Here is an 11,392-nt window from a genome sequence, read left to right as displayed (position 1 = left end):
AAAGCTATTAATTCAGTCATTTTTAGGTTTTAAATCAATCTCATCACAAACATGCTATGCAGTTTGAGCCTAAAATTGTCATTAACCAAGTTTTGAGTTTGACGTTTTGTTTTTTATACAGAGCAATAAAAATGTAACCTGCAGTATTCTACCAAAGCCTAACATACAGTATAGTGTCTGAATTATCCTATGCAAGAACGTCCGACAAATTCAACACAATAGCCATATCTTGTAATGTATGTAAAGCCTTTCTATAGATAATGTAAATGTAAAAGTCCCCTTCTCGCTCACTATACACATTATGAGATATCAGACATACCTGCTCGTCTCTTGGCTGTCAGCTCAAGTATGTCAGGTATCAGGTACAATCTGTTTTCCTGTTTGGACCACTGGGTGTAACTGCTTAAACTTGATCTGTGATTGGTGTGTTTTCTTAATCGCACATCTTCTACCTCCTCTTGAGGCTTCGAAATAGTTTCGTTGGGAGAGTTTGTACTCTACCGGCGCTGAGGTTAACCAGTGCTTGAGACTGTATGTCACTTCCTCGTCTGTTTAGAATGACGTAACCTCAAAAGCTGCTCTGCATGAAACCGTGTTAGTTTTATTCATAAAAAATTGTCTCAGAGGGCTTTACATAATGGACAAGATATGACATCTTTCTTAGATCCTTGATTTGGGTAAGAAAAACCCCAAATGAGACTAATGGCGTGTCTGAAATCCCAAATTAAATACGCTCAAAACAGACATAATTATTGGCAAGAATCTGGCGATGTGTGACATGATACAGGGGTTACGATTAAATATATTGCGGTAATGTAAGCAAGGTTGCGATTTTTTAAACCTCATTTTAGTCATAGCATAAAGAACATACTGCCATATTTATAAAAATCTGTCTTTTTTATGCAATCAAACTTTCTGTTTGTGAAGTTTAACTGGTAGTGACTTTCCAGAGTCGCAGTTTTAGTACAAATCAGTTTAAGTATGTTGAGGTATTCTAACTGTTTAAACAGTATTCTATGTAGTGGTCGTCCAATATGAGTTTTCCAATGGCTGATACCGATGTTTAGAGAGCAGGGCGGCCGATGGTCAATATATAATGCCGATATCATGTTGTTTGTATCTGATAAAATACAACAATTTAATAATAATAATAACAAATGAGACATAAAATTGTTGCCAGATTGGATTGGTTTCCTCTCAGTTGGGCTAAACAGGATAGGGGAAAATAGTATTGTGGCTGGTAGATGAAATTTGGGCTACGTTTGTCAACATTTGGTGGGGTTTTGAATATACTGAGAAGACAATATTACTAAACAAGCACAGATACAAAACAGGACAGGTTGCCAGACTATCAGAGGACTAAACCATTTGAAGTCTAAGCCAATAGCATAACCAAAGTTATTACAATTCATCCTAAGTGGGACATGAATGTCCGCACAAAATTTCAATCCACCCAGTAGTCGGAGCCATGCAGCATTGTTTTATTCAACATTTTCTAAAGGTGTTCTAAATAGCCTGCACACTGAATGATAATATAAAATGTTATTTTATTCCCCTTTAAATGTACTCTTATACATTTTCAGTGTAATGCACACAGCAGTTAATAGAAGCTGCAGACCTTTATTTCCCCCACTGGTGGGCGACGTTGGGCTGGCAGTGAGGGAACACCAGCTTCTGCCACTTTACATTCATGTTGCATTTTTACCCTATACCGTAGCTGATGCTGTCGTCCGTGGCAACGTGCGAGCACAGAAACAGAACATGCTAAAAATTCTCCAAAAGTAAATCAATGTTGGGGTGAAAACTGCCATGTCATTTCATTCTATTTCCAGTCCACAACTTTGAATTATGACCCTCAAACGCGCCACCCGCCGAGCCCTCACAAAGATTGATTTCTCTGCAGCCGCAGCGTATTGACAGCATTGATCATCCTCATTCAATGAGACATTAAAGAGGGGGTGGGGGTTGGGGGTGGGTGGGGGGGGGGGGGGGGGGGGGGGGGGTTCTGTATGTCCGGGTCTTTGAGATGCTATTGATCCTCCACACTTCCTGCAAATGTCACTGCATCTCTATTCATCTGTTGTATAGTATTGATTGTCTTACATGTCTTCATTTTCCTCAGTTTGTCTGTCTCTTTTTTCACCAGCTAATAGTTGAAATCATGTAGCCGCTTAAAATTTGTTTTCTGACAACTTGCCCCCTAAAAAATAAGTTTTTATTACTATTTTTTTTATTAAATCTGTGTTGGAACTGTCCATCTTATACCTGCACAAATGCAACCACAACCTTGCATTAACATGTGGGCATGCATCTGTGTGTGCATGCTGTGATATTCAGTGTAGCCCTATACAGCAAAAACCCCACTGCAGAGATTGTGTCGCATGATGTTGTGGAGCTTCAATTTCTTGGAGTGGGGGGATTCTGCTTTCTCTCCCTGTCGCAGTGTCAGTCAAGGTAAATGTATTCCTCCTCCCCCTCCCTCTTCCTCTTCCTCCCCCCTTTCTGTTCCTCTCTCCAGCTCTTTTTTTCCATCTTTTTCTCACTCGTTTTCTTTTTCTTTGTTCTTTCTGTTTTATTTTCCATAACCCAATCCAAAGCTTCTCTTTCAGGGCTTATAAATAGAAGCTATACCCCTTCTCTTATTCTCTCCATCACTTCCTGTTTTTTCTCTCCTTCGCTGCAATCCAGCACTAGGCAGAGTCTCTGCTGCTGGCAAGCTACACTGCACTGTATTTCCTGTCTTTCCTTTTTCACACTCTAAACTCCATCTCTTTCTTTCATGGTATAATTTCAAGAACTGATAGAAGCCCTTTTCTTAAGAAAATGTATACCCACTTCTCTCTTCTGCAGCTTCCCCTCTAAGCTCTCCATATAGTTTTCTCACATCTCAGCATGTTGCGTCCCCCCTCCACCCCCCAAACCACCCCTCCAGCTCACTCTTCTGTGTCATCCTCCGCCTTCCTCTCCCGATGTACGCTCTCTGGTTTCTCAGAGAGGGTATCGGTGCTCTCACCTCCTTCGGGGGATATGGTAGCGCTAGCGAGCATTATTGATAGTGAGTGCGGATAGTGTCACACTCTCTATGTTACCGATAACCTCGCGGTGCCCCCGGCAACCGGAGGACAAAAACCCACAGCCTCCTGGATCTGATCATGTGGCATTTGTCAATGAGGTTAACAGGCAATTGTGTTGCATTGGCACTTAAATTAACTAGGGCTGGGACGATACACCCAACTCCCGATTCGATACTATCGCGATACTTGGGTGCCGATTCGATATGTATTGCGATTCTACAAGTATTGCGATTTGTTGGGTTCATTTTTTTCGACCATGGGAAAAGGTTGAATCATACACTTCTGGGGACTTTTAATTTGGAAAATCTCTAAATGAATCCAGTGCAAAATGTTTGATTTTCAGCATGTATGTAGTGAGAGATGTCCTGAAGTCAAATATATCAGTTATTGTCAAGCATTATTTATTTTATATTTTTTTCCAGCAACCTAAAAATCAAAGAATAAAAGACATCTCCCTCACAAATTAGTGGTATTTTCTTTCAAATTCAGAAGGGACATGTCATGTTTTCCAATCTAATCAATCGTATTTCCATATATGTATTTGTTAACATCTTATTTTGAAAAACGGATGTAGTAATTTGTGTATACTTCCGCTCACTTCGCCAAGTCCATCTCTAGCTCTCCCGTCAGCTCCGTTCTTTTTATACATCCATAGTCAGATCCATCGGGGCCGTTTAAATGTATTAAACATAAATGTCAGTATATGGGTGCTCTACAGTTGTAGCGTCGGCCGATTCGACCACGGAGATGCGAGTGACGGCTGGCTTGACCGTGCGTTACCGCAATACGATAACGTGTAATGTCTTGTGAGGGTGCAGGTCGTATCCGCGCCAACCCTCCAACGTTTTCTGCTCCGTCGTATCTGCCGGTTTCTGCTAGCTATGGCCGGCCGGCCAGCCGGCTACTGTTTGTTTTGAGTGACGGTTACAGAACGGATATGACGTCACGTTACTCAGACTATAACAATAAAAGCGGTAACTTCCTTCTACCTCCACATAGACTCAAATGAAGCAAATATATTGATTCTGGCATTAAAAAATTGATTTCAAAATCGGAAAAAAATTGCGATACATACAGTAGGTGAATACATTTTTTTCCCCAACCCTAATATTAACGCTGTGAGACTGTATATTAATCCCAGTTGTGATAGGGATCAGGAGCTGATAGTGAGCGTCTTGCTCAAGGGCACTAAAGCAGAGCATGCGCACATGGTTGCAACTTGAAAGGTGTTTTCTGAACTCTTTCTGTAACTAACCCTACTGACCCCACTGCATGCTTATGTAAGAGTATTGGTGCAGGCTGCATGAGTGATCAATCAACAGTGACATAACATGTGAATTACATCAATCAGCACCAATACCATTAACTACCAAGTGCTTCATTGGCTCACGCCGATTGATTCGCTCATTCAGCTCATGAGTGAATGCATAAGTATATGAATTCAGTTCAGTTAGACCTCGCATATATACCCAAGTTTCACTTTCAGCTTCATAGCTAATAATAGTAGTAGTACTAGTAGTCTTAGTAGTAGTAGTAGTAGTAGTATTATTTATCTTTGTCACACACGTGTGCATTTGGGGTCATCTAGCATTTAGCTCAAAGCGTTGCTGTGCTTAATGCTGCGTTTCAGAACTCGAAAAAATGTCCAACCTCCTACTAGAAAAAGTACGATGGAACGCCACAAATAATAAACCATCGACTAAAAGGCAACGTATAGATATTAAATAAAGTATATTTGCCTGTATTTCGTTAAACAATACATACTGTCATATATTAAAAACCTGTTCTGCATGTGAATTGATGTCAAAAGATGTTATTATGCTATGTTATTAGGTAGCTGGTTACGGTGAACAATCTCTTAAAGTTATCTTCTCTGCACAAAAGTTAAAAATGCAACAAAAATGTGCAGGCTGCACTGCTGAGAGTTCAGTTGTGTGTACGCCCTTGGAGGTCGGAAGCAGAGTAATGAAAGTGTGAAGCTCACCTATAATTCAACAGCACCTACCGTTGAATCATCTACAAGACTCCTGCTTCTGTTGACTCTGGTGTTAGTCATCACACCGCTCCAGAAAAAAGTAATAAATAACACTGTAGCTTCTTATTTTCATTCCAAACACTGCTCCTTTAAATGTGGAGATTCATCGCCTCTTGTGCAGGAGAGGATTTTACCCATACACATTAACAGTCTCTAAAGACTGTTACTGCATGTGTCAATCTATTCAGCTGTATGAATGTGAAACAAATCGTTGCTGAGGAAGCCAAAAGCATCCTAACAGAGCAGCAATTTAACGCTGCTTCAGAAAGAATTTTATATTTAGCCGAATAATCTTTATTTTCTTCCTCGTCATTCAAAAAAGAAATGTGTGACCGCATGTGCTTCATTCACATGTACCAGCTCCTGCCTGTTGCTGCATGTTGTGTGTGTGTGTTTGATGGGATGGGGGTAGTGAATCTTCCTCCAGGGAATTCTTTCACTGTAATATCTGTATCCCATCCTATCAGGTAATACTGTTTCATGCATCACATGGCTTTTGTTGCCCGGATGACTCATATGTGTCTCCTGAATGTAATTTGAGACATGAAAGCGTGTGCATTCAGGGCCAATGTGGGATTTTCTGCAAACCGAATTCTGCTTTAAACAGCTTAAACAGCCTGAGCACGGCGCTGACATTAACCCCTTCTCCCTCCAGATGTGATCTGATCTAATCTGATGCCGTCTCATCTGATCTCGTCTCTCCTCGTCTTGAAATATTCCCCACATTTGTCTTAATAAAAGGACACTGAAAAGCCACGGAGGACAAAAAGGCACGCAGCATGTCTTATCGTCATGTGATCACATGAGACGTTTTGAGGCTAAAGCTCATGTGGTTCAATAAACATGTGAAATCCCCATCCTTAAAATTACAGACTTCGGAACAATGATTCTTTGTATAGCTGCAGGATCTTTCTTTTGTTTTTTAAGATGAGATGATGAAGATCATAGAGGAGTTCATGCTGAGGGCAGCCAAAAGCTATTGGAAAGACTGTTTTCTTTTCCTAATACCCATCTGAGCAACATATCCAACCATAAATACAGGCTTTAAGAAAATATTCAGTGTCTATTTATTTATTTATTTGTAAAATGATCTTTTTAGCTCCAGGAACAAAAGCAGGATGACCTCTGACCTCCTATGTCTTCACAGCATTGCTTCCGGCGAAAATGTATCGATCTTTTACTGGGAAATTGACGAAAAGGGGAATTGATCGTCAAGAATGAAAAATGATCCTCAACAGGAAAAATGTTTTTTTAAAGAGAGGGAAATTATATATGGGATGCAAGTTAGAATCTGTGGTCCCGACCACGGCTCTCAAATATCAGCAGCCTAACTGTGCTGTGTATTGATAAATCCATGGCGCTGTCCGTGGTGCTGAAGTAGCGGATTTGTAATTGCGCCTTTTGTCTGAGTCGCGCTCTTCTGTCAGTTTCATCTCGGATCTATAATATTCTCTAAACTATATAGCTTGGGGGCTGGTATTAAAAAATACAGAACCAAAAGAGTCGTCCAAGGCTCACTGAACAGACTGATGTACCTACTTACTCGGTTTTGCTCTTATTTTTTATGTTTGATTGTTTTCTTTACAAAAACTTGGAATTAGGACAGTAGTGTAGTGTGGAATTAATCTTTTTTTTTTTACTATAAATCTAATGTTATTCCATTGTAATGACTGTAATAAGGTGAATCCAGGTTTTTACTGCTAATACGGGTAATAATTATTCAACAAAACCAATTTCAAGCGCAGTAACACTTGTGGACATTGAGCAGTGATCACTCTGATCACCGGAGCAGCTGGCACTGTCCAAAGGGTGTGTCCGGATTGAAGTGTATAGGAAATACTCAGTTTTATTGTGTTTTTATGGTTAGTAATGTTGTAGGAATGTTTGTAAGAAACCACAAGAAGATGATCCTTCATTTTTATATGACCATCAATGATTTTTTTTTAATTTAATTCCTTCATATTTGAAAAAGTATCATGTTTATCTCGACATGTGTCATTCATTAATTTTTCTCACACACAAATCTATTTGTGGCCCGGACCACTGACGCGTGCCAGACCTCTCTGACCCCCGTGGTATGACACACATGTACACGCATTCATGTGTGTCAAGGGGATATGCAAAGACGACGCGTCCTATTTACCCTTGAGTGCTCCAAATTCCTAAATTCCAGCAGTGTAATGAAGAAGCCATGTTCTGTAGTGTCATCCACCAGCCTGTTTGAACTGGAACAGCACCCAGAGGGGACGAGATTGAAACCAGCTCCTGAAGGGACCCTCAAAGCAATACTGGCGTCCCCTGAAGGGTCCGGGTCAGAAGGGTTTACTTTAGGAGCTCTATATTCAACACATGTAATACAGCTGCAAAAATGGAACATATGTGTTTAATAAAAATAAAATGTCCTTTATATATTAGTGTTTTAGTGTTTTATACGTTTTTTAGTAATGTTTATGACATGTTCTCCGTACTTATGTTACGTTGTTTCCGTATATATTTTACTTAGTTTACGTACTTATTTTTAAGCCCAACCATGATGTTTATCCTAAATCTAACTAAGTGTTTTTTTGCCTAAACCTAAGAGGTTTTGTTGCTTAAATTTAACTAAAGGGTTTTGTTGCCTAGATCTAAGTGAGTAGTTTTGTTGCCTAAACCTAACTAAGTGGTTCTGTTGCCTAAACCTAAGTGGTTCTGTTGCCTTGAACTAACTAAGTGGTTCTGTTGCCTAAAGCTAAGTGGTTCTGTTGCCTAAACCTAAGTGGTTCTGTTGCCTTGAACTAACTAAGCGGTTTTGTTGCCTAAACCTAAATAAGCGTTTTTTTTGTTGCCTAAACTTAACTGAAGCCATTACCACAGTTTTGTTGCCTAAACCTAACTGAGTGGTTTTGTTGCCTTAAACTAACTAAGTAGTTTTGTTGCCTAGATCTAAGTGAGTAGTTTTGTTGCCTAAACCTAAGTGAGTGGTTCTGTTGCCTAATCCTAAGTGGTTCTGTTGCCTAAACCTAAGTGGTTCTGTTGCCTAAACCTAAGTGGTTCTGTTGCCTAAACCTAAGTGGTTCTGTTGCCTAAACCTAAGTGGTTTTGTTGCCTTAACCTAACTAAGTGGTTTTGTTGCCTTAACCTAACTAAGTGGTTTTGTTGCCTTAACCTAACTAAGTGGTTTTGTTGCCTTAAACTAACTAAGTGGTTTTGTTGCCTTAAACTAACTAAGTAGTTTTGTTGCCTAAACCTAATTGCAGCCATTACCGTACTTTTGTTGCGTGGCGTAAAAATCACATGCAAAAGAGATATAAAATGACACGGGAAAAGGCTACAATGCATTGTCCTTGTAATTTTGTGCTATTTATACACTTTTCCATGAGATCAGGTTGATTTTTTTTTAATCTAGCTAGAGTTGAAATGGACAAAGAGAAGAAGAGCCCTTCATTATTACTGTCTGTTTTTGATGTTTAATGCAAGTAAATGACAAAATTGACAAAAGCAAAGTGTATAGATTTCAAAGCAATATGCAGCAAATTTTATTTAGTGCAGAAAACACAATACAGGGAGTGTTCTTGTGCGTTCTCACCTTTAGCCACCATTTTCTGAAAGTCCAACACATCATAGATTGAAATGTCAAAATACACAGAGGGAATTTATAGCCTAAAACATACAAATATGGATTTCACATGCCTTCACACATCAGGAACACAACAAAAACAAGTCGGAAGGAGTTCACAACAACAACAACAACAACGCAGGTATCCACATGAATTATAGAAACATAATTTAATATAACCAGCAATAAATAAAAGCATCAATCGTCGTGGTAGAAGAGGCAATAAGGAGATCTGGTGGGTTGTGGGATGGGGCCCTGTAGAGCTTCCTGATTGGCAGATGCCTCCCTGAAAGGACGGCGGCCACTGATTGGCCACGCTGTGAAGGGCACGCTGCAACGCCACACTGGTGAACGTACAATCATCTCCAACACAAACTAAAATCCTACTTCTTTTTGTAGCATGGTCATTTCATTGGGATGCACTACGTTTATTCTCCTGGGTTGCTCGACTGTTGCTTCGCGGCACTACAGACAACGTAACAGAAGGGATGCACAAGAACGGATTATCTAAATATACATGTTTTTGTTCTCTAAAGTATGGCTTTGATGTCATTTCTAGGCTGTAAAGCTGCGCCCAAATATCCGCCGTTGGCATACCGCACCAATTACTTTTCCCTATCAAGTATATTCTTCGTCAAGCATAATAAGAAGTGGATGTAGATAAACACATACAAGCAGGGGAGGATATTAAGTCGGCAAGCGTGGATTTGGGGAGACACTGTACAGACGCTGAAGTGTATAAATGGTACGTACAAAAAGCCCTGGCTGCTGTTCGCCAAGCTCTGACGTCAAGAGGGTTTTTTAAGGAGGATGTGGGGACTTTAGTTAAGCCATCTTGGACAAACTATACGCTCCATTCATGAGTTTTTATTCCTCTCCTCTCATTTCACGGCGACCATGCTGTGCTCGCCAAACCCATCGTTTACTTGCCTTTAGGGGGGGGGAAGTAAAATGAGGTCAGGCTAATAAAGCAAAGAGAAAACACGGCATTGACAAAGAAAGAAAGAAAGAAAGTCATATGCTGTAAAAGGGTGCAGTATAGGGGAGCTAAAAGTTTAAAATTAGCTAAACTCTGAATCAGATATTGGAAAAAATACATGATGCCTTGACAAATCTAATCTGAGCTAGCAGCATCTGTCATTGTGATAACAACTATGTTAGCAAAGTGCATCCACACAAATGGCTTATTAACAGTTAAGGGGTAGGTTATTGGATCGGGTAAAACGTATTGGCAAAGAAAATAAGTGATATCCCTGCTTGATAGTATTAAAAAGAGATTTTTTAGTTTGCATGCAAACTGACCGTAGGGGACTTTGATGGCTTTATCAGCTTTCCATTGTATGCTGAATTTGTATCAAACTCCTTTCTCCCCTTTAACAAAAGTGATATTTAAAGCTACGACATTTAGCTCACACTAATCCTACAAGTAAAAGAGGAAAACGTCCGATGCCATATGGAAACATGTCCGCAGACCTTTTCAGGGTCACCTTTTATCTAAACCGCTACCAATGATCTCACAGCCTCGAATCCGCGAGGCTTATCACAAGTCTTATTTCACATTGAAATGACCAGCTTGCCGTTACTTCCTAAAGTTATGTCTGTTGCCAAGCAACATTAAGCTTCTTTAGATTGTGACAGGTAGCTATTTACGGCCTCCAGACAGAGGCTGTTTTCAATTACATGGATGTGGCTCCTGAACAAATCCTGCGATGACAGAATCTTTCCACGCAGTACATTTATTATCAAAGGTGTTACACGTTGTTATTGTTAAATGTGGATTTTTTTCCGCACATAGTTTCAAATAAACCGGATTAATAGCATTACAGTCTGACTTGGTCTTAATTTGATCCTCAAATCAACTGCTTTCTATTAGAGATGTTCCAATACCATTTTTTCCTTCCCGATACTAGGGGTGAAAAAACAAAAAATCGATTCACCTATGTATCGCGATTTTTAAATCTTTTTTTTTAACGCCAGAATCGATATATTTGCTTCATTTGAATCTATGCGGAGGTAGAAGGAAGCTACCGCTTTTATTGTTGCAGTCTGGGTAATGTGAGCTCATGGAGCGGCCATGGACGTATAAAGAGAATGGAGCTAGCGGGAGAGCTAACGACGGACTTGGCGAAGTTAGCGTAAGGATACATGTGACTAAAATAAGGTGTTAACAAATACATATATGGAAATAGGATTGGATTGTATTCACCAGTAGTATAAAACATTACATGTCCCTTATGAAGTAAAAAATAAAATACCACTTATTTGTGAGGGAAATGTCTTTGATTTTTTGGGTTGCTGGGAAAAAATTAAATAAGTAATGCCTGACAATTAATGATATATTTGACTTCAGGACATTCAATCAAACATTTTTAATGTATTTTTCAAATTAAAAGTCCTTAGAAGTGTGTGAATAAACTTTTTCCCATGGTCTAGTGTTAAAAAAATTAACAAAAATCACAATAAATCATAATCGCAATACTCGGGTATGGAACAACGTTACTAATGTGAAAGCTGAGCGGTGGGGGAGTGGAAAAGGGGGGTAATCATACTCGGGCACGGTAAGAATCAATCGCACTTAATATGAAAATGCCCTTAAAGTCCCTGAAAAACTTCAAAGTAAAGTCCTTTTATTTTGAAGGGATCTTTAAATGCGATTTTCCTAAATATAATTGTCTCACAATGTTATTG

This window comes from Sebastes fasciatus, chromosome 22 (assembly GCF_043250625.1).
Source record: "Sebastes fasciatus isolate fSebFas1 chromosome 22, fSebFas1.pri, whole genome shotgun sequence".
Lineage (NCBI taxonomy): Eukaryota > Metazoa > Chordata > Actinopteri > Perciformes > Sebastidae > Sebastes > Sebastes fasciatus.
The sequence above is the reverse complement of the archived record's forward strand: the minus strand, read 5'-3'. Positions refer to the sequence as shown.